Source organism: Agelaius phoeniceus, chromosome 17 (genome assembly GCF_051311805.1).
Source record: "Agelaius phoeniceus isolate bAgePho1 chromosome 17, bAgePho1.hap1, whole genome shotgun sequence".
Lineage (NCBI taxonomy): Eukaryota > Metazoa > Chordata > Aves > Passeriformes > Icteridae > Agelaius > Agelaius phoeniceus.
This window is the reverse complement of record NC_135281.1, coordinates 4,769,658-4,791,721: the sequence shown is the minus strand read 5'-3', so window position 1 is coordinate 4,791,721 and position 22,064 is coordinate 4,769,658. Positions and strand designations below refer to the sequence as shown.

At 42.6% G+C, this 22,064-nt stretch overlaps 1 protein-coding gene across 9 annotated transcripts in view; it reads right to left on the bottom strand.

The window, feature by feature from the left end:
- Positions 1 to 22,064, bottom strand: part of PTPRT (protein tyrosine phosphatase receptor type T) — a 488,934-nt gene that overhangs the window by 247,107 nt on the left and 219,763 nt on the right. The gene's annotated exons all lie outside the window — the stretch shown is intronic.

Here is a 22,064-nt window from a genome sequence, read left to right as displayed (position 1 = left end):
TTAGCAACAAGAGGAAAACTCAAATCACTTGTTCATTTTCTGATCTTAACCCCCCAAAAAGAGAGAAAAACAAGAGGATGTTGATTTTCTAATCAAAGCACTGGCTGAGACAATATCAGCAAATTTAAACTCCAGTGATCTTCCCATGCCCAGCAGCCAGGATGCTGTTGGAACCGGCTCTGAGTGGGGCTCTTGGTAGTTCAGAATAAAGAAAACTCCAAGGCAACAGTGAATCAACACCTCCTGTGGTGTTTGATTGCAAAGTTTGCTCAACTGCCTGGGCAAAGGTACTCAAGAAAGTCTGCATGACACCTGAAGAGTGCCTGGGTGTTTGAGGAGCAGTATAAGGAGGCAGGAACCAGCTACTGAGTACCACCTCTGTGAGAAAAAGCAAAGCAAGCTGATAAAAGACATCTCTCTCAGCAGCTCTCTTTGATGGAAGCTACCAAAAAAAAAAAAAAAGAAAATGTCTACAGAGCTCTGGCTGCCTGCCTGATTTTTATTATTCTTTTTCCCCTCTGTCAGTGTAAATAACACTTGCATTCTGGAAACCACCTGAATAGCATACACCTTGTGGCTTTGACAACCTGAGCTGAACTCTGCAAGATTCTGAGCAATCTCCTGAATCTTGCCCAGCCTTCCCTCTGCCACACTCTAATGTGGTCTGCCCTCAGCCCAGAGGACACAAACTCTATTCCCTTGTGAAAATCAGGTGATAAAAAAAGAATATTTTTATCAACAGGGGCTTAAAACACTGGCACAGGATGCCTGGAGAAGCTGTGGCTGCTCCATCCCTGGAAGTGTCCAAGGCCAGGTTGGACATTGGGGCTTGGAGCACCCTGGGATAGTGGAAGGTGTCCCTGCCATGGCAGGAGTGGAATGGATGAGCTCTAAAGTCCCTTCCAACACAAACCATCCTCTGATCTCTGTCTCAGGAAAAGAAACACATAAATGTTACAACATAAGAAATTTGGAGTTCAGTGGGAGTCACTCTAAACCCTTCTCTCTTAAAGGTGATTCCTCAAAGAACTGCAAGAATCCAGGACCCAAAGAAAAGTGGAAAAAAGGACTTTGAGTGCCACATGATGGGAGGAAGATTGGATTTTCCCCTCAGGATAATTCTTGCAGGTTAAGATCTGCTCAGTGAAGAGACAGAAACTGCTGTACAAAAGGATCAACTGAAATTATGCTTGATTTCATTTCCTTTAACTGTTTACAACAAATCATTCTATCTCCTTGAGACTGACTGCAGGAGCTGTGTGTTGTACCTCTGGAGAAAAAACAATCTGGATTGTAATTGCAGCAGGTATCCAACATGAACAAAAATCAGTGATGCCAGATATGTTTTCTGTGGAATGGCTGTTTCTGCTTTAATTCTGCACTATTCCATAACTCCTGCCAGAATCTTTTTCTGATATGAAATGCCAGGCTGATTATGTTTTGACTTACAGAGTTATTTCTCCAGGAAAATTGTTTTCAAGAAACATGCGTGGATACATTTTCATTAAAAATCAAATTAACATAGATCACAAGCAGTTTATTACTTGTTTCTTGGTGCAAGGCAATTAAAAGAGAGATTTGGTTCTTTTTATTCCCAATGCAAAAGCTACATCTTACAAGTCACATCATAGCTGAACACAAAACAAATGAAATATTAAACTCCTTTCTCCTGGGCTGCAGATTTCAATAGCAACATGATACAGGCTACTTTGGGATTTCATGGCAACTTAGAAGAGATTTATGGGATTGAGCTTAATTAATAGAGCAGTTTATCCTACTAGGCAGGCATGAAGATCTCATCTAGTGAGTTTAGTAATCACTGTTGCCAAACTGATTTAAATTATGATGTCACCCAGCACACCCATCTTCCCTACTTTTGTCCCAATCCAAATCATCTCCACCAAGAAAAAAACAAAAAAAAAAGTGATGGTGGTGTCTCCTCTTTCCCCCAATTATTTTCCCCTTTCTCTACCACTGAACAAACAGGTGCTGTAAAATGTAATAAAAGTAGGAATTTCAACTGTTGCTCCTGCATTCTGAATTTAAGGAACTAAAATAAGCAGCTGTTCCAGTAGTTTTTAAAGAATCAGTCCCACCTCAATGAAAATAATCAATTATTTCCTACTAGCACCAACTGGAGTGAAAGCTTTTACTTTTTTAATATCACTCTGTGCCAAATTACTGCAAATGATCTAAACAAGTCCCCCATTATTTAGCAAAACTGGCACATAAATGAATGAGAACATTTTTTTCTCTGTGTTACAAAAACCCCACTTGCCAGTTACAGATGACCAGCCTGATGTTATGAGCTCACTATTTTAATTAAAATCTCTGTTTGACCTTGATTAAACAAACATGGTGACAGATTGGCCTTGTACACATGTAATTGTGAACAGCCATATTTTAAGCCCCATTTCCTTCCAACACTGTTTTATATCACAAGCTTTGCCTGGCCTGGTGCTCCCTTTGAGCCACTCTCCCACCTCCTCCAGAGAGAGGAGGAAACCAACAACCAGCACATGTGGAACTGGATTGCTGCTCCTGGGATATCCAGCTGAGCCCCAGACTTGGGAATGACACAGAAAAATTTGCTTATGGATGCTCATTAAAAAACAATTAAAAAAAAAAAAAAAAAACCAAAAAAAAAAAAAAAAACCCCCGACCAAAAAAAACCCCCCAAAAAAACCCCTAAAAAAAAACCCAAAAAAAACCCCTAAAAAAAAACCCTAAAAAAAAACCCTAAAAACATATGCAGTTCAGGCTCAAAAAAAAAAGGGGGGGGAAGTTTTTAACCATGAGCATATTTTATTGAATCTAAAACCAGGTCCTGTTGTGCAGACCCAAAGGGAATTGGGGTGTGTCTTTGTGTCTTTCTCCTGCTGTTAGGACAGACAATTCAGCTCCTGTCTGCAGCTCAGAAGGCTGAACACTGTTAGAACTTGAAAATGACATGAATTCTTGTAATGCAGAGAGCGTGAGAAAACAAAATTAACATGAAAAACCAGAATAGACCAAACAGAGTCACAGAGGATCTAAAGCCCCACAAAGATCAAGTGCAAATCTGTTCCTTGCAGGACCACCTAAAATTCCATCATCCCTAGTGACAGGACAAGGGGTGATGGCTTCAAACTGACAGAGGACAGGGATAGATTGGATATCAGAAATTCCTCCTTGTGAGGGTGCTGAGGCCCTGGCACAGGTGCCCAGAGCAGCTGGGGCTGCCCCTGGATCCCTGGCAGTGCCCAAGGCCAGGCTGGACGTGACCCTGGGACAGTGGGAGGTGTCCCTGTCTTGGCAAGGGGTGGAATGAGATGAATTTTAAGGTCCCCTCCAACCCAAACCATTCTGGGATTCTACAAGGACAAAGAGAATCACCCAGACACTTGCTCAACTCTTATACTCTTAGTTCCATTAACACACTACTCTCTAACTATTGTGGAAAACCAACCTATTTTACTCTTTGGCAAATATTCTGAGTGTTTCTATTCTGCTGCTGGAATATTTCTCTACTTGGCTTTCTAAGCAAGGCAATTCTAAGCAATTTTTACATGATGGAAGAATAACTGGCTCCATGAATGCTTAAAGATGCCACTGGGAAGACTGAAAAACTTGAGAAAAATCCTCAACAACTGTTACCAGTTTCTCCTGTGAAATAATCCATAAAGAAAGACATTACAGAAAATGCAATCTTAAAACAGCTGGATACACCTCCTCAACTATGAATTTTATAATTTCTCCCTTTTCCATAACAAAACCATCTGATAAACTGTACAGATAAACTGATCATGAGCTCTCATTGGTATGGGATGGGCTCTGGCTGGTTTTAGACAAAAAGAACCTTTAATGTCACAAAACTCTGGTGTATCACCAAGTGCAACAATTCCCTGTTTTGTTTTCTCACGTGCACAGGACAGAGCTCAGGTTCTAAAAATCAGATCAGAAGAGACACAGAGGTTCTTATTCTTTGAGGGTTGAAAAGGTGAAGATGGGACCTGCTGCTCAAGGACCTTTCCCTGACAAGCAGGATTTGTGTTTTCCAACATGATCCTGATCATGCACCTACTCATGGGAATTACAAAAGCTTTTCTCACCAAGTCCTAAACAAGCAGCTGTGGACTGTGCTTGTCAAGCTGATCAGGATGGGACTGAAAGGCAAGGAAACCAGATTTTAAGCTTCTCAAAATTCTTTTAAGCAGAAAGCACAGAATAAAAAGTATCTATATAGTTTGCTACACAACAGCCAGACTGTCTGAGCAGCATCCATGGGCACCTTTTCTAGTTTCATATAACAACAATGAGTCTTCAGAGCTCTGAATGTCAATATTTATGCTAGCATTGCTTTTTTCCCCACACTTCCTACCACTGTCATAAATGCAGCAGGTAAATTTAGCTTTCTAGTGATGGTCCAAGCTTCCCATTCCATTTATTACACAAAAGAAAAAAGGCACCTGGATTTTACAATACTTAGCCTGAGAAGAATTCACTGTGCTGACACTGCACTAATAGATTTTGTCCAAGAGAGAAATTCAGATGTGTCACCCAGTACTGTAACAGGCTGACAGCAGTGGCACATGTCAAGTGTTATAGGAGTGTGCCAGCAGCAGCAATAAATGATTCATTAATTCACCTGGACAGGTAAATTGCACCAGGGAATGATATGGTCTGTCTGAGCCCCAGGAAAAGTGCCCAGAACCCATTCTGAAATCAACAATTTTGAATATTTAATTAAAGCTAAAACCCAGAAAATTGAGAGAAGAGGAAGATTTAGGATTGATACAGCCTGTAGACCAAGGGGCAATGTTTCATAGGTTTATACATTTCAGATATGTAAAGCATTTACTGTTTGGGTTTGTACTCAAACCACCCATAATGGACAGAGCATTCCCAGCAGGCAAACATCACCTTTACACCCCTTCTCCTCTGTGAGCATTCCTGTACTGCAGGATGGATGGAGCTCTGGTCTTTGGATCCTGTGGCAAACTCCATGTCACTGCTCTCCATCTGCTGCTTCTTCCCAACACAGGATTTACTAACACAGCCATAAGTGACTTTAGTGCTCTGTGATATAAAATACTCATTTGCCACAAAAATGTGGTTTTTTTCCCTTTTGCTTTTCCCTCAAGAGCTGCTGCTTCTGTCTGCAGGGGACTCAGCTCACATTGAATGTACAAAAAGCAAGGGAGAAAGTAAAAATGAGCCAGAAAATGTGAAAAATTGAGCAAAGTGGTCAGAGAATCAGCACAACAGCAATGAAAAGATGAGCAGAACCCAGGGTACAGCAATCAATGACACCAAAGAAAGCCAGTGGAGCAAGAAACTCAATATTTGGCAGGATGCTTGTCTTCTATCATCCCTTCAAAACCCCAAACTCAAACTACAGGCTATTCCCTCAACATCTCCCAAAAGCACAGGTGCAGTACACAGATAGGAGAGACCTTGATCCATCAGCCTGATGAAAACATTCTCTCTGTATTGTCCCCTCAAGAAGAAGAGGAAATGCCCCTTGGTGACTTGAACATTTGCTCTAAACTACACAACTGGGCTGTCAAGGATTAAAGAGAACACAAAAACCTTTACAGGAGCTGCTGCAAAGCAGGAGAAAACCTCTTAACCCTTTCCTGAATGTCACTATAGGTCATGAAACAACATGACACAGACTCACTGCTCTTTCCAAGGTAAAAAAGGGAAATTTAATTTCTGACTCCAACATTTATACATTTCCAAAAGTGACAGTGGATTGGAGGGTGACAGTGCCACCTCTCCAATGACACTGGACAAACCAACAGTCCATCAAATTTCTCCTCCTCCATAAAAAAATGCAAAACAATGAGTTATTTACAGAAAGCATGTGAGAAAGTTCATTACAAGAATGTAAACATCAGAAGGCTTAGAAAATCTTAAAAAATCAAGCCAACACCTGAAAGTGCTGCAGTCCCCAGGCAAGGCAGCTGGAACAAACCCTGCTTGAAGAAGGTCCATCTGTACCAGTGTCACCTTATCAAACATTGACAGAGCCACCCTGAGTGCACAAAGAGCTGGTGCAGACCCTGGGCCTCCTGCCAGCCCTTCCAATGGTGTGAGAGGCCAAAGGAGAGGGGCAGCAGGTCCTGAGTGGGAATTACAGCAGCGTGCTAATTCATTAGCATTTCACACTATTTGTGCCTCAGAAGCTTAGCCTGAATCCCACCAGAGCCTCAGAGGATGCTTTCATTCTCTAATAAAGAAAATAGCATCGGATTAGTTGAACAGTATCTCATTTCCCAGTGTAAATTAAGTGAATTAGGTGGAAGAGTCTGTGCTCTAATTGTAAAGCTTATTACAAGGACTCACATAGATTAGACCTGAATGCTTCTCTTTGAGTCATCATTTGCACTGTAACAGAGTTAAAAAGGTGGCTATAGACTCTCACTATTGATGTGTAGGAAGCTCCAGTTTTGCAGCAAAACATTCCCAAGCCTTGTGCAGGGTGAGTGCCTTTGGAAGGGAGTGCTGCCCTCCACAGTGCTCAGGCAGGCTCTGGAGGCAATCTCCAGGAATGACAAACTCCCCAGGGCTGCAATCATGGACAGTTCACTCTCACTTTTAAAGCACATGCCATTTACTGAGCTTGTCAACTGCAAGATAGCTACAGAAGCACATCATGGAGAAGAGCAGTGTTGTGCTTCTTGCTGGTGCTGGGATGCCACTCTCTTTACAGGGACCTTTCATGGAGCACAAGAGGCCCAACACAAGGACTTTTGGCCATCCAGGAGCTGATTCCAGTTAGCTTGACTTTCACTATGTAGCTTCTCCATGCCCCAGCCTGCACTAATTATCTCAGGTTCTCTTAATTGTCAATGGAGAGAATGGGCTCACCTTAAGGCATATATCTAAGACAGATAAAATAAATTACTCCCTGCTTCCCTCATCTTTTGAGTGGTATTAAAATAGAGGTAAGATGCATTTTACCTCCTTACTCCTTATTTTCTCAGCTCATGGCCCTCAGTGTGAAACACAGAGAGGTGCTGCATCACTCTGTTCAGGGGAAAGCCAAGAAATAATACTGATCCCCTCTAAGCCCCTTGAATCCTCTCTGAAAGCCCTCATTCAGGGCAGAATTCAGATACTGCAGTCTAAACCCATCCCATGAAGAAAAATGATGATGTCTTTCTCTGGGAAAGGTGAGCACAACTCACTTTCCTTTTCTCCATGCAACCAGGGCATGTGACAGTGATGACAGCATCACTCTTTGATTTAATCATTCAGTGCTCAAAATGCCTGCTGGGGAAAGGATTTTATTCTCTCACTAAGACTGTTCTGAGAAGGGAGCATCTTAGTCCCATCTGCTGAGATTGGGTGACACACAGAAAGGTGGTTCAGGTTTCATTTGACCAAAATACCAGTAAAAATAAAGAGACCATGACCTTCTCTGTGCAGCATCTAACTGCTCCATTTTGCCCCACAAGGAGCATGTCCAGCTTGCTTGATCCAAGTCCTGTTCTCCAGACTTATCTTTGATGTATATTCCTTACACAACAATTAGTAATTTTTAGTTTTTGCTGCTTCCCTCATTTCTTGGAGTTGATGACAGGCACATCACCTAAGTGTGGACTAAGGTTTTATATTAATTTGGAAATGACCTGTGAAGAAATACAGACTAGGCTTTAGCATATCTGAACATATCTGAATACAGTAATTACAAAAGTATGAGAACTAAGCATCATCTCTCTTTTAAAAAGAGAGATGAAAGTATGATAACTTTGCAGAAAATCTGATCAAAACACTGATTCCTCCTCTAGAAATTGCTGCAACTGCACCTGGACCACCAATCCTTCAAGCTGAAGGTTACTCATGGACCTGTGTCTGAGTTCTCTCTCCCCCAGGTGAGAAATCCCAGGGCACTACAATCTCTGCTGATTTCCAGCTCACTCTGCTGCCTTTAACAGCCACTTCCCCATCACTGCACTCTGAAAAACCAGCCTATGAGCTGCTGCTCCTCCCATTCTGTACAGTTAAATGGAAATCTGCATGCACATCCTACCACAACCAAGGGTCTCTCCACCAGTCACTGCTCAGGGCCACCTTCAGCTCTCCCTCATGTTTCTAATCCCAGGGTCCATCTGAGCTCATCCATCACATGGTATATTAAGTCTATTTCTGTTTTCTGCATGAACAAGCTGCTAATATCCCACAGGGACTGAAAAATGTAATCTTAACAAGCACCAAAAAAAAGTAGAAAGGCGTTAATAAACACGTAAACTGAGAAACATGTAATTTCAGGTCAACTCAAGTTCAAGCAGCTTCAGCAGTTGCTATGCTACCAGCTGATGGTGGTGGGAAAGGACAGAGGCAAAAGGATTTTACAGCTCTGCCTAGAGTGGATATTTAGCAACTTCTGCTTTCTGGCACATCCCTGTGTGCAGAGGGAAGGATCATTAGTCTCTAAGCTGCTGAAATGGCAAGTGATTGGAGGTATTGACCACCAGCAAACAGCATGGAATGGTTTGCCTGGATTGATTAAGGAGCTTAATCCATAGCAACCTGCTAGGTTTGCAGGAAAAGCCCGAGGCAGGATGCTTCACTTCATCTGAGGCAAAGCAGGGCAGTAAAAATCCCATTGTCCTTTACATCCCTGGGGTGTGCAGGAGTGATGGGGAGCAGTCAGAAAACTGAGGAACCAGCCAGGCTGGAGTTAAACAGGAGAGAGTAGCATGGCAGTGAGTCACAGACTCAACCACGTCCCCAGGCACTGACACTGATCCCTCCTCTCTCAGACACAACCTGTACCCAGAGCTGCTCCACTCAGGGCACTTCCAGGCTCTGCCCACACTTAATCCACACAAAACCCTGATGAAACAATAGGAATATATCGTTTTATATCTGGAAATAATGATTAATGGATGGCTGCAGGGCCAGAGACTGAATGCAGACTTGTGTTCCAGCCTACAGACTTTATGACCTCCTACAAAGGAGAGTGTGCCAGGCTTGACACACAAATTTAGGGGTTTTCAGGCCATAAAGAAGAATGTTCTCACTTAAGCATTTGTTTTCCTGTGACAGATCTGTGAAAAACACAGATCACATTTGACCATGAGGAGGCAAGTCAGATTTAACACAAAGAAAGCTGATGCTGGAATAGTAGATAACAAATGTGCCATTAGGGATCTCAGGGGGGCACCCCCCAAGGAACTTTCCAGCTTTTTTAGCTCTATATCCTGAAACAGCATCTGGCAAACTATCCAGGTGTGGGGGCCTCAGTTGTGGGTTTCTCTGGGTCTGGATTGAAGGCACTTGAGGCAGTAATTCATGTTGGGACTCAAGTGTTTATTATTTCTTATCAGTAAAACATTCTCACCATGTGAGTTCGGCAGCTTTTCATTAGAAGGCACAAAATGGCCAACAATCTCTTGGAACAAGGTCTTTTAAGACTAAATTATCCAATTAAGAACTGACACCTGGATTATTTCCCTTTTAACCCAATAACTGATCCCACAGAGCCCACAATGGGGACTTTTCTGGCCAATTACAAAATGCCACCCAAACCCATGGAGAAGAAGGAAGAAGAAGCCCAGGATGACACCCTGTGCCCTCCATCTTGCTTCCATCCACAACACACTAAAAATCTCAACCCCTCAATTTCTCATCAAGTGACACCCCTACACTGCTCTCTACAATCTATTTCACACTTTTGTGGGTTCCAGTCTATTCTGGAGTTTAGGAAACTTTCTCCATGGATGAGGGTCAGAGTCAGTGCTCACCTGGGGGTCAGGGCACCCCAGAGCAGACACAGAAACATTCCCTGTGCCCTGGGTTTGCACATCTCCCCCATCTCCCCCTTCTATTTGAACCAAAACCACTCCTTTGACAGCCTCATCCACCAGATACACTAAAGCAGACATGGCACAAATATGAAAAGGACCGTGGCACCAATCAGTACATGCACACCTCTATCAATTTCCACATCCAGGCAACCAAGTGTCAGACTGGGTGGTCACCTGAGTGCCATTGTCACTTTGGTCACCTTTGCTGGGGATCAGCCTGAGCAGGAGCACAGCTGTGACCTCAGTGTGGAGCTTGGCTGAAGCAGACATGACTCATTTCCAAGTACTTGGCCGAGTGCTCATTTTGGGCAGTCATTGCTCCTGCCTTAACTGACTGAAATCACAGACCTGGGAACATTAACAGCCCAAGGGAAGAGCAGGATTTGCTGTTATCACAGCTATGCTTCATTCAAATTTCAAAGTTTTCTTACTTTACTCTTTTCTCTGGGGTAAGGACAGATGGGCACCCCAGGAAACCTGAACAAACTACTTGAATAACTGGATATCAGAGATATTTAAATGTTCCTTATGCAGGTTCCAACACATTCCCAGAAATACCACCTACAGAAATTGTCCTATGGTTTGCACCTAAAGTAGCACATTTTATCCCAGAAATTCAAGATGAAGGTTAATCATCCTCCCTCTTTTATTGACAACAAAGTGTGAAAAAGAGCCAGGTCCATTACCAATGACTGTTCTGCTGCCACAAAAGCCATGCTGCTTACACAGCTGCATAAGCAGCCTGTGGATTTATTACAAAGCCTGCATGGCAACAACATTTGCTTGGGGTGGCAAAAACAATCCTTGTCCAGGTAGTTAAACACCAGGAAGAACAACTCCAAATGCCATGGCAATTTCCAGAACACAAAGGGATCTCTTCCACCTCTAAAGCATGGAGCAGCATCTCCAGTGTACAGCACACTCAAGAGAAATCCTGCCTGCTACACAGAGATGTGCTCCCAAAAGGAATGTTTGCAGTTAAGCTGAGCCATTTCAACTGTTTTATTTCCCCAGTGGAAGGAACAAACATTCTGCTTCTGAATGAAAGTGCAAAAACACCTCGGAGTTGATCCTATTAACCCTAAAGACTTAGAGGCCACCAGAGATCCAGGATTCTGGAGGTTCCAGTTTTACTTTTTATAAGACTGCCAAGATTTCCAAGAATACCTGCAATTAGTTGATGAATTCTTTATTCTTTCTTATTTGCTGCTGTCTCTCCCCGGGACAGTTAATAAAAACAAGACTTCCTACCACCAGAGGAGGGCTTGAAAGAGATGCACTATGGCTGATGGAGTTAGAATTACAGAACTGAAGTGATTTTTAATGGGTCTTTATTTCAAAACCAGTGCTAATTCAGCTTTGGGTCCTGCACAGTCTGGATCCTCCTGTATCTAGGATTATGTAAGAAAAATCTGCCCATCTAGAGGAGAAGCTGTGCTTCATTCTCATAATATCAAATTTTCTGCAGGTCCACCAAAGCCTCGAGTCAGGTTCCTTCAAAGAAAACTCCTGTTAAAAAATATATGTTCTAAAAGTAGAAATCACATGTTCAAAGGTTTTTCAAGGAGCTGTTAGACAAATATTTACTGTGCCACAAATCTTCCTAAAGCAGAGCCTGCAGGTGTCCAGGCAATATCTGAATATATGACTAAGGAGTGCTGGTGGCTTCTTCACTGGAGCACTGCCCTGTGCAGAGCTTCCTGCTCACAGTATATTATCACTGCTCCAATCAATGCAAATTGAACCTGGGCTTTCCTGAGAAGGTCCAGATTCAATTTGGATTTGCTGATTTAATCAGCTGAGAGTTCCTTACATAGTCTGCTCCCCTACAGGCATACATTGACTAAATTCCTGAGATTCTGCATATGCTGCAAAAGCTAAAAACACTGGACAAGATGGAAAATCTACTAGGACACAAGGGAAACTTTTTAAAAAATATTAATCATAGCAGTAGAAAGATCATACTGACTGGTCACCCTTTCAGGATGATGCACAAGATTTAATATTCAACCTGCCAATTCCCAGTGTCTGTTTTCCCTAAGGATGGCTCCCAAACAAGTCAAGGCTCACCAAGGAACAGCAGCTCACCCAGGTTTTCTGGGTGAAATGAGGACAGCAGATTACCTAAGCATAAGGTCAAGCCTTCTGCTGCACTTCACTGGTGCAGAGTGGGATTTAAGGTCACTTCTGACGGAGAAAAATGGATGAAATGTGTTTATATATGGCCAGACCTGCAGAACTTGCATTTCTGTGATGTTCTGGTGCTAAGCACTGTGCAAGGTGCCTGCACCAGCTGGTAACAGCCCATGTGGCCAGGCAGAGCAGATGAGTGTCAGCCAGCAGGACAGGCTGCAGCCTCCCTGCATCACCAGCCTGTTACCAAGGGCTTTGTAGTCATAACAACACAATTGAGAGATGCCAATTACCATAACACTGAGCACATAATTAGCAGCAGCCTGAACAACTTGTCATCCTGCAAAACTGAAGAATCAGCAGCAAAAATGCAAAGTGACCAACACAGGAGTAGGTACAAGAAGTTTCCTTCCTGCATTAAAGTTTCAAATCATGACTTAGAAAATTATATTTTCTCCCTTGTAAGGGATGCCTATCACTTGTACCAGGACTGTGTTCACTCAGTATGTTTGATTATATTACTCTGTGATTTTAAGCACTGATGGATAAGGAAGATCAGCAAGGAAATGCCACAGTTTTGAAATCTTTGTTTGCAGTTCTAGAGCTGCACCTTTCACATTGGATCAAACAATCACAAGTTGATTATGTGTTTGTTACACACATAAAATGAGCTAGAACACATGAGGGTTTATTTTCCCATTACTTTGTACATGTGGAATTCCTGGTGATGCAGATCAAAGCAAATTTTAAGCAGAGGAGTCACTGTATCAGCTGTCACTTCCACCACCAGGAATGCCTGTTAGTGATTTTATCACCATGTAATTATCAAGCATGGGGTCAAAATTCACCCTTCACCCTGTCAGTAATTCCTGTCAGGTACCTGGGGAAATACTCAACCCCTACACATCTCCCTACCAAACAGGATTGCAGATTTCCTTTGAATCAAAGCACCTGAAGGAAGAACAGCAGCACAAACATCTCAAAGAGTCTTGTGCAACTGTCTGAAAGGACCTGACCCAAATAAACACAGTAAAGTATTCAGTTCTTCCATTTTTCTTCTATTTCTTGTCTTTACAAGCAGAAACCTCCATTGTCCAAATAAGCTCCAGTTAATACCTGACGACATCTTGGTTCAATGCCACAGAAAACCATTTGTTGCTCCAAGTTGTACATTTACATTCCCTGCATGGGCCTCAAGTACAAAACTCCAGAAGTGAATTAGACATAATCATCACCTTCAGAGGAACAATAAATACTGTAGGTCAAATCTTGCCCAAAATACTTGCACCAAAGCATTCTGCTGCTTGTAAAAACTAACTAAAAAAAACCTCTTTTTGCTTCAAGCCAAACTCTTCATGCTAGACTCGGAGTTCCTCTTTGCAAGGTGTCCTTAAGAACAGAACATCATCTCTGGAGTTAAGAGCAGGCAGGCACAGGTGATGGTGCAGTGCTTGGCTTTAATGAATAACTTGTCAGCCATTCACCAGCTTAGCTCCTTGTAGATTCACTTAATTATTTAAGAAATACAATGATTCTTTGGCTCTGTGCCCAATTCCTATCTAGTTTATGCTGGTACAAGTCCAAAAAAAAAAAAAGGAGTTACCACTGTGATGCAAATAAGCCAAGTCTCTGCTCTTTTGTTCCTCAGTAATCTGAAATGTTGATGATTCCTTATCCTTCACAGGCAAGCTGATAAGAACCAGCACCACAGGAAACCATTTTCTAACAGAATCTGCTCTGAACCCATTTGCTGCTTATTAGGACCCTGGCACAGCTCCATAGCCCAACGAACATGATTAAAAATGACTTGATGAATGTAGCTCATTGAACAGGGGGCTGTAGCCAGGCTGGAAGGAAGAGCACAGTATGCAAGGTGGAAATACTTAATGTTTTCTAAAATTGTTCCAACAACAATAGCTCTGTGGATCTGAGCACAGACAAATTCCAGGAGTCCTAATTCCATTAACTGATAGCTGCCAAAAACTCTGCAAGGATCAGGGACAAAATGTGGGGGAGAGGGACAAGAAACCTCTGCATGGCTGCCTGTACCTTCCACCACAACAGATCCCAGGGTACCAGGAAATGATGGAAAAATCAAGAAAGGAACTGCAAGGTGAGAGAGTGAAGCCTTGCCTCCAAGCCTGGCTCAAATCCCTCCCAAACCCAGGGAAGAGCAGAGCCAGCAGCTCACAGACAGAACAGGCAGTGCCAGCTGGGTAAAAAGTGCCTGGAGACAAATGGAATTGCTGTGGAGCTCCTCAGTCTGCCAGGCACACCCTGGTGACACCCAGAGCTGGCCTCTCTGGGGCACAGAGGGGTTAATAGGGGTTTTAATGGAGCTGTCTGCTGATGGTTGTGATAAGATTACAAAAACCCCTTGTTTTAAGAAGTGTGCAATAATTTCATAAAAGGCAAGAACTGAGCTAAAGCCATCTGCACCTTCTGAGCTGCTGTGGTTGGTTCATGCACAGGAACTCTACTCCCTAAGCAGAGCATTACAGGATCTCATTTCCAGCAGAGTTTAAGTGATGGAATAACCAGAAAAGGATGCACTGGGAGTAATGGAACAGATACAGAACCAGCCCAAAACTGTAACAAACCCCTCTGAGAGCTGAAACTTGATTACAAGTGCTCTTGATTATTAAAAGCGAGACAAGAAAAACAAACAGGGGAAACAAATCTGCTGCTTTCATCTAAGAAAATACATTTCAACATTTTTTCCAGGAAAAAAGCATCAGCTCTTGAATACTTTATATTATACATACACCTTCAACTCTGCTGCTGATCTTGACAGCTGCACTTTAATTTATTTGCACGACTCTCATTGGAAGTTGAGTAAAATATGGAATACAGTGAGTCCACACAGTGATTTAGAGCTATTACATCCACATCTGTCACCAGCTGCCAGGTTGAACACGATCTGCCACACCACTGGCAGGCATTCCCTTCATTGGCAATAAAATCTGGGGCTATATTTCTTTGAGATCCACCAATATTCACAGCATAAAAGCAAGCTGCCCTGAAACATGGGCAGTAAAACTGAGATGAATTCACACAGAATCTCCAAGCTTCAGCTGCAGAGAAAACAGTGCTTCACTTATCCTGATGTTATTGGAAATGCCCGGATTTTATTTAGGAATGTAAATCACCTCTTTGTATAAATTAAAAGATCTTCCCAATGATACAAAGGCAGGTTATAACTTAGAACACAGAGGATATATATCACAGGGAGAAACAAGTGCTTCACATACACCCTTTTTTCCTTTTTATAGGGTTCTTAGGAGCTCATTTGGAATTTACTGTGCATGTAAATGCCAAATGAATTCCAAGTGCTGCATTACTGCCAATCCATTACACCCAGCCCTGCAATTTTAACTTACAGCTCCTAACTGCCTGTGGCACCAGGTCTGGATCCCGGTTCTTACACTCAGAAAATCTCGTGGATCTGTGGAAATCACTTTGTTAACATTTCATCCCACAGGCATCCCAAATCAGGGGTGCTTGTGCTGGAACACTGCCCAAGGTTTTGTAAAGGAAACACAAACACAACAGAGGCTGTGAGTGAGCTCTGTCCCACAGCAAAGGGTTTCAGTACTAAAATGACTTTTACAGAGAGTTATTAAATTTAACCATGAGTTTAAGGCCCTTATTTATGAGGCATTACCACAGCAGGTAGGAACAGACAAAAAAAAAAAAAAGAGAGGATACTGCTGGCTCTTCCATCTTATTCATTGAAATGACAATTCCAGAGGGGGATCAGGGACAACAGGAAGGTCAGCAGGCAATGTCCCCTGCCACAGAGAGAAGTGTTCCTTGGCTGGGAAATCAGCACAATGCCTCTGTAAGAGCTGTAGGTGAAGCTGTGACAGCACCATCCCACAGGAATCCAGTGGCTCATGGTCCTGAGAGACAGGAACAGGAAACTGAGCAGCATCACAACCCCAGGCACCAGGAAAGAAGATTTGGGCTTATTCAAGGTCCTGGACAGAAGAGTGGCCCAGGAGAACTGCTGGATTTCCATGGAGCACCTTGCCAAAGCTCAGTGTTCCCTGCTAAACTGAGCTCTTCCCACTGGGAACAGAATTATTGGAACTGGTTCCAGGGCTGTGCAGAGCACACCCAGCTCACAATGACACACACAGCTCCAAAGTGCAAGGACATGTACACAACAGCAGCCTGGAACAGGCTCAGGACTAGGGAAACACTGTCCTTGTAAAGCCAGAGAGGGGTCAAAGCAGGTGTAGGGAGTTGTGGCAGCTCCACAAACACTGACAATTTTGTACTTGCAGCATACTGAAAATTCTCTTCACCAGAAACCAAATATTTTCATAAAGGTTTTGTGTATGTGTTCATCAGAGCTGCTGCTGTAATTTACACTTATATGTTCAAGCCTGTTTTCACTGCAGGCACAAACAAGGGTTTGATTTTTAAAGATCTGGACTTTTATAGTTCTACCTGCAACACCTGCCAAAAAGAACCCTCAACAACTCCAGCTGCCCAAAAAAAACCATTAAGATAAAAAACAAAACAGAAACATGCCAAACAACAACAACAACAAAAAAATCAATGCATTATTCAACACAAGGAAGCAAAATGCATTAAAGAATTAAAACTGGGCTGTGGTGCAGCTTGTCTTACCAACATAAGGTACACACAGGCTTCTGCTGAGCTTTGATTGTGTGAAGACAGCAGGAAACACCACAGAAAGCAGCACACACCCTGCTCCCATGGCACCATCCCACAGGTGTCCCCAGCTGTGCCTGCATTTAGTGGCCAGAATAGAACCCACAAACTGGCATGCACAATTAGCTAACTTGACCCACATGGCCCTTTTCAAGTATCTTTTAAGTGGCTTTTTCCTTGAATTGGGTGTTACAAACTCCTTGATTTCTTTGACTCATTAAGCTCAATCTCCTCCACACGTTCAGCACCAGCAGTATCTGCCTCTCCAATCAGCAGGAGCCCTCAGGGACCCAAGGTAACCACCTGAAAGGAGCACAGGCACACCAAAGTGGAGACTTTAGAGGTTTCATCTGGCAGGATTAGTTACTCAGCTGCATTAATTTGCCTCTGAATTGCACCCAATTCCTATCCCCAAAAATCACAGCATGGATTTAGGTTCTAAGCCTATGAATCAACATTTTCTAAAGGAGTTGTAGTGTTCAGACAGCAAAAGACCCACTGATGAAAATCAAGACACACCTCACCCTTTCTTAGGATAACAAACTCCTGCAGGTGAGCTGAGATAGGGCAGCAGCACCAATTTGTCCCTGAGCAGCCTGTCTTGTGTTCAATTGCACTGGAATTAAGAGAGAATGAATTCTTTTGCTTAAGCTGATGTCACATTGGGACATATTTCTTTATGGCTCAGTTGAAGTGCCTGGATGTTAAACTCAATTGTGCTTGCAAACAAGGTTTTTCAATGAGAAGTGATTTATGTGGATGATAGCAGCACATGCATCTCACAATTAGATGTGAAATAAATCTAAAGGCATTTGTATTCTTACACAAAAAAACAAACAAAAATCCTCAGTACCTATTGGGATACACAAGACAGATTATGGGCTTTGGACCTGGTCAGCATAAGAGACTTGATAGACAAAAGGCTTGGCAAGAGCAAACAGAACTTTGAGAATTAAATCCAGATTGCAAGAAGCTTCAATCAGACTGACCAGAAAAAGAAAACTACATCAGACTTCTGCAAGCAAGAGATGTTTAAAATGCAGAAGTTTGTTTGTGTGACCATTAACCCAATAATTGTAGTAAAACATTACTAGCCTTCCTAAAATACTATATAAGCATTTATATTTCACAATAAGTTAGGATTCCTTAACAATCTTATGAGTCCCTGTCTCTCTTCATGGCTGATAAGTACCTGCCCATGAGGAGAAGTCAGTTTGCAGTTATGGGATTCTTGTGTTCCTTGTTAGAAAACTTCCCTCAGGATGTCACTGTAATGTATTCATTTAAGAGCATGAATGAGGGATGCAGGACTCCAGGGGCTCTCCAAAATGCAGTTTATTCCATCCAAGGTGTTCCAGCAGCCCAGGGCTGTGGGTGACAGAGCTGTGCCCACAGCTGTCAGCTCCAGCTGCAGGCAGCCCTGGAGACCCTTTGGTTTTGGTTCCAATGCATTATAGACTTTTCTTTGCTGAGCATCTTAACACAGTAGAACCAATCTGTACCTTAACTTTTATCTATAGCCTATCATAACTACTGTAATTACCATATTCATGTTACTGTTCTCCAATCACTCACAGTCAGTACATTACAGTTTAAGCCAGAAGTTGTTTTTCAGTTTTCTTGCAGTGGAAAATTCTGAGACCTTTTTTCTACTTGCAGCATTTGCTGCCTTGTTTGCCTGTGCTCTCTTCCTGCTTGGTGAAAACATCTTCTTGTTTGGGGTGGGTTTATCCTTTGCTCTGAGTCATAAAAACCCCTTCTAACTAACACAGCCTTTGCCTCCTTGGTTATCCAGTCAGACTGGCTCAGCAATTCTTTTCTTCTATATCAAAACTTGCTTCCATCTCTATTCCTTCATCAGACTCTGCATTCAAAAATCTTTCTGCTAAGCACACATATCTGTGAGACTTTCTTGTCAAACTTCCATCCTTCCCAACATATTCAGTAGAATTAACTGCAGCCTAGTGTAACACAGGAGGTTCAAGCACTCAAACCAGCACTGAGATATCACAGCTCTCCCATACAGGGCTAATTTCATAGCAAACCTCACAGTTCCTGCCTGCAGGAGATGGAGAATCTTGATGAACAACACACAAGCACAACTGCAGCATGCAGTCCTACTCCTGTTGTCATCTTATCACAGGGGTTCCATACTGCTGTCTCCTTATCACAAAAGTTCCATACCTTCCTGGTGTTTCTCATGGGCAGCTCCTCCCAGCACTGACTCTTTCCTCTTCACAAAGCAGCCACTGACTCCAGTTCCCTTCTCACCCAGCCACCCCACTCTTTTATAGCATCTTCTTCTCATTGGTCACAGCTGTGGCCTGTTAAAGCCAGGCCTGTTCCTAATCTTTGATAATTGGCCCAGCTGCAGCTCCTTAGGGGTGAGATTACTTTCTACACTGTCTTTATTTTCTTATATTCTATCCTCCTACATATTCCTTCTAAGTGGCCCAGGTGTAATCTGACACACAAAAAGCACTAAAGAGCTCCAGCAGGGTTCAGAGTGGGAAAAATATCTTCTCATTACCTCTGTCCCAAGATTATCTGCATTATGGGATTTACTGCTGTTGTTTCATTTGTTGGGAATAGCAGTGGAAAATGGGATCATGGATCATTTCTGGTGGTTCAAATGACAAGCCACCCATGGAACAGGTAAGATCTGCAATCTGAATATGGAAGACACAAACCCTTTTTTTTCCATCAGCAGGACTGGATGATAACACAAACTTGCTTCCAGTGGGAAATTCTGTGATGTGCTTTAGCCTAAAAGGACACAGCTGGTAGGATCTGCATTCTGCTGTTCCTCCTTGCCTGGTCTTTAGAGTTTCTCATTAATCCATGTCAGTGTGTCCAATCCACAGTCAGATGGATCCAGAATTGCTAAATGATTTCATTCCACCTCTATTAAACATATGATTCCATTCTCTTTTTCCCTACAAGGTTCTCAGAAGGGACAGGGACTCATTCCTGGGGCCATAGGAATTGTTCTACCCCTCTTCCCAAAGGGTTGTGTGCTGTTCTCTGTCCACACTTCACAGCTAGGCACAAATAGCCAGAGCTTAGGCTTTACTGCCCACAAACACAGACATTCACCCACCTTAAATTATGCTAAATGTGCTCACCACACAAGAGTGGTTCCAAATACAACCAGGGAAGAGCTGGTAGAAACCAGAAATGCATCAAGAACTAAACAGGCCACCACAAGAACACAACTTCTTCCTTTTTAATTTTTTTTTTTTTCCACAGCAAGGGATTGAAACAAGATGACCTTTAAGGTCCCTTCCAACCCAAAGCATTCTGTGATTCCACCTGTGGCATTAAGGAGTGACAGGAGCACCCCAGGATTTATGCCTGCAATATGCAGTTTGCTTATCAGGTTATCTTTTCTGGTTGTTTGACAGAGCTCTGTGTCCCTTATGTACAATGTGGTGCCTTAAAGGACTACTTGTTTTATTCCCTTTAATCAGATAAACAGACACCAGCAGAGAAACCTGTGGGGAGCAGGGGCAGAACATCAGGATTTGATGCAGCAGCAACAGTTCCCCTCCAGTATCCAACAGTTCTGCTGGAGCAAAATTTGTCTTTACACAAAAGACATGTTATTCATCAATATTTTCACAGGTGCTGGCTTGAAAGATCAAGGTCCTCAGGCTTTAAGGTGGGTTCCAGAATGTGGCAGAATTTGCAGCTAAGGGGCAACTATTGAAAATTGCTCATTTAACAACAAGAAGGAAAAAGTGTTGGGAAAGCTTGTTTTAGACAGACTCCTACATTTAGAGGAGCTCCCAAATGCATTTCCTAAGTGTGCATTCTAAACTATCAGCCCTATTAACTTTTCTTGTTAAAAAAATACAAAAAAAACCCCAGAAAGTAGAAAGGCAACTTCCACTCTCTAGAGGTATAAATGGGAAAACAAAGCTTTGAAGGCAAATTTCTGAAAGTAAAGAAAATAGGACTTGTAATGAGGCAATCTAAATCTGCTCTGAGGAGTGGAGATGAGGAAGAATATAATTTCCCATGATCTGTTATTTTCTTTAAAAGCCCCTTAGAATGAATGGAGAGTTGCCTATATTTGAATTTTACTCCATCTGGTCAAGGAAGAAGATAGAGAAAGAAAGCAAAAAACAATTAAAAGAGAAAACCACTTTTCATAGAGCTGTAATTTAAGTGAAAACTTTGAGTGAATCAAGAGCCATACATCTTACAATGAACTGTTTGTTCACCATATCCCTGCATGAACCCTCCAGTACAGAAAACTTGCTCGAGAAAAGAGAAGCAGATAATTTTTACATTAAGATCTTGTCTTTCCATGAAACATGAATGCTGAGAGCATCTTAATTCCCAGCAGCAGCAGAGTTGGAAATTTTTCAGAATAGATTCAGCAAGGTCCTGAGAGACAGATAATTAACGAAGCAATACTACCTGTGGGAAGCAGCACACGCTAAGGTATGAATCAAAATCAGGGTTAGAATCCACTCTGTGTCAGCTGGAATAGATCTGCTTTCAATGGCACATCAATTTTAAATGCTTCTGATTCCCAAACTCTGACAGCAGAACAGTGAGGGAGGAGATGAGATCAATACAGAATACTTGAGGTAAAGAACAAACTGATTCAACTCCGGGAGAGGCAGCCTAGTGCTGAACAAGCTTTGCAGAAGAGAAAACGCTGTCCAAATGATTCCCTCCCATCCCTGCCTGTCAGACACACCCAGGGACTCTGTGGGAAAAGGGGAATTGCACAGGGAATCCCTTCCTCATCCCCCCTGCCCAGGCTCCATGATTCTGGTTTCTCCGTGGTTTCATCCTCCCTCTGTCATCTGAGTAGGCAAAAAAGAAAAATCAGAGTGCCAGAGTGCTGCAGGAAATAAGAAATAAACTGGTCACTGATGTGTGAGTGTGCCATCCTTTCCACCAGCTCTCTATAAATGCCCAGCTCTCAGGGGTTTGTGGTGTCTCTCTGAGCTGTCCTGCCCCACAACAGAGCAGGTGGTGGCACCCTCAAACACAGATACAACCACTCCTCCTATTTAGGTGATGATTCTGCAAAGGAAGAGAGAGAAACTTTGCTGGAGTTTATTCTCCAAGGTCTTCTTGGAAGACATTACACCTGTGCACAGGGGGAACTGCAGTCTCAAGTTGTTGCAGTAAGGTAGAAAAATCATAAAGACTTGACAAAACCAAGCCTTTTCTCCTAGAACCAGTCCCTGGCCTTGTCAAGGTAGCCCTTTACAAGTTCCCATGTGAAAGCAATGCTGGTGTGAGCAGTTCATTAACAGAACAATCTATTCCTGGGTGAAAAACAACCAGCACCTGTAGAAACCAGTTTTACACCTTAGATAGAAAAATGAAAACTATCTCCCACAAACAACTTTTCCTCATGTACACACTGAGAGTTTGAGTGAGCAATCAATAAAGGGTAAGAACTTGTTACTGACCAATAAAATA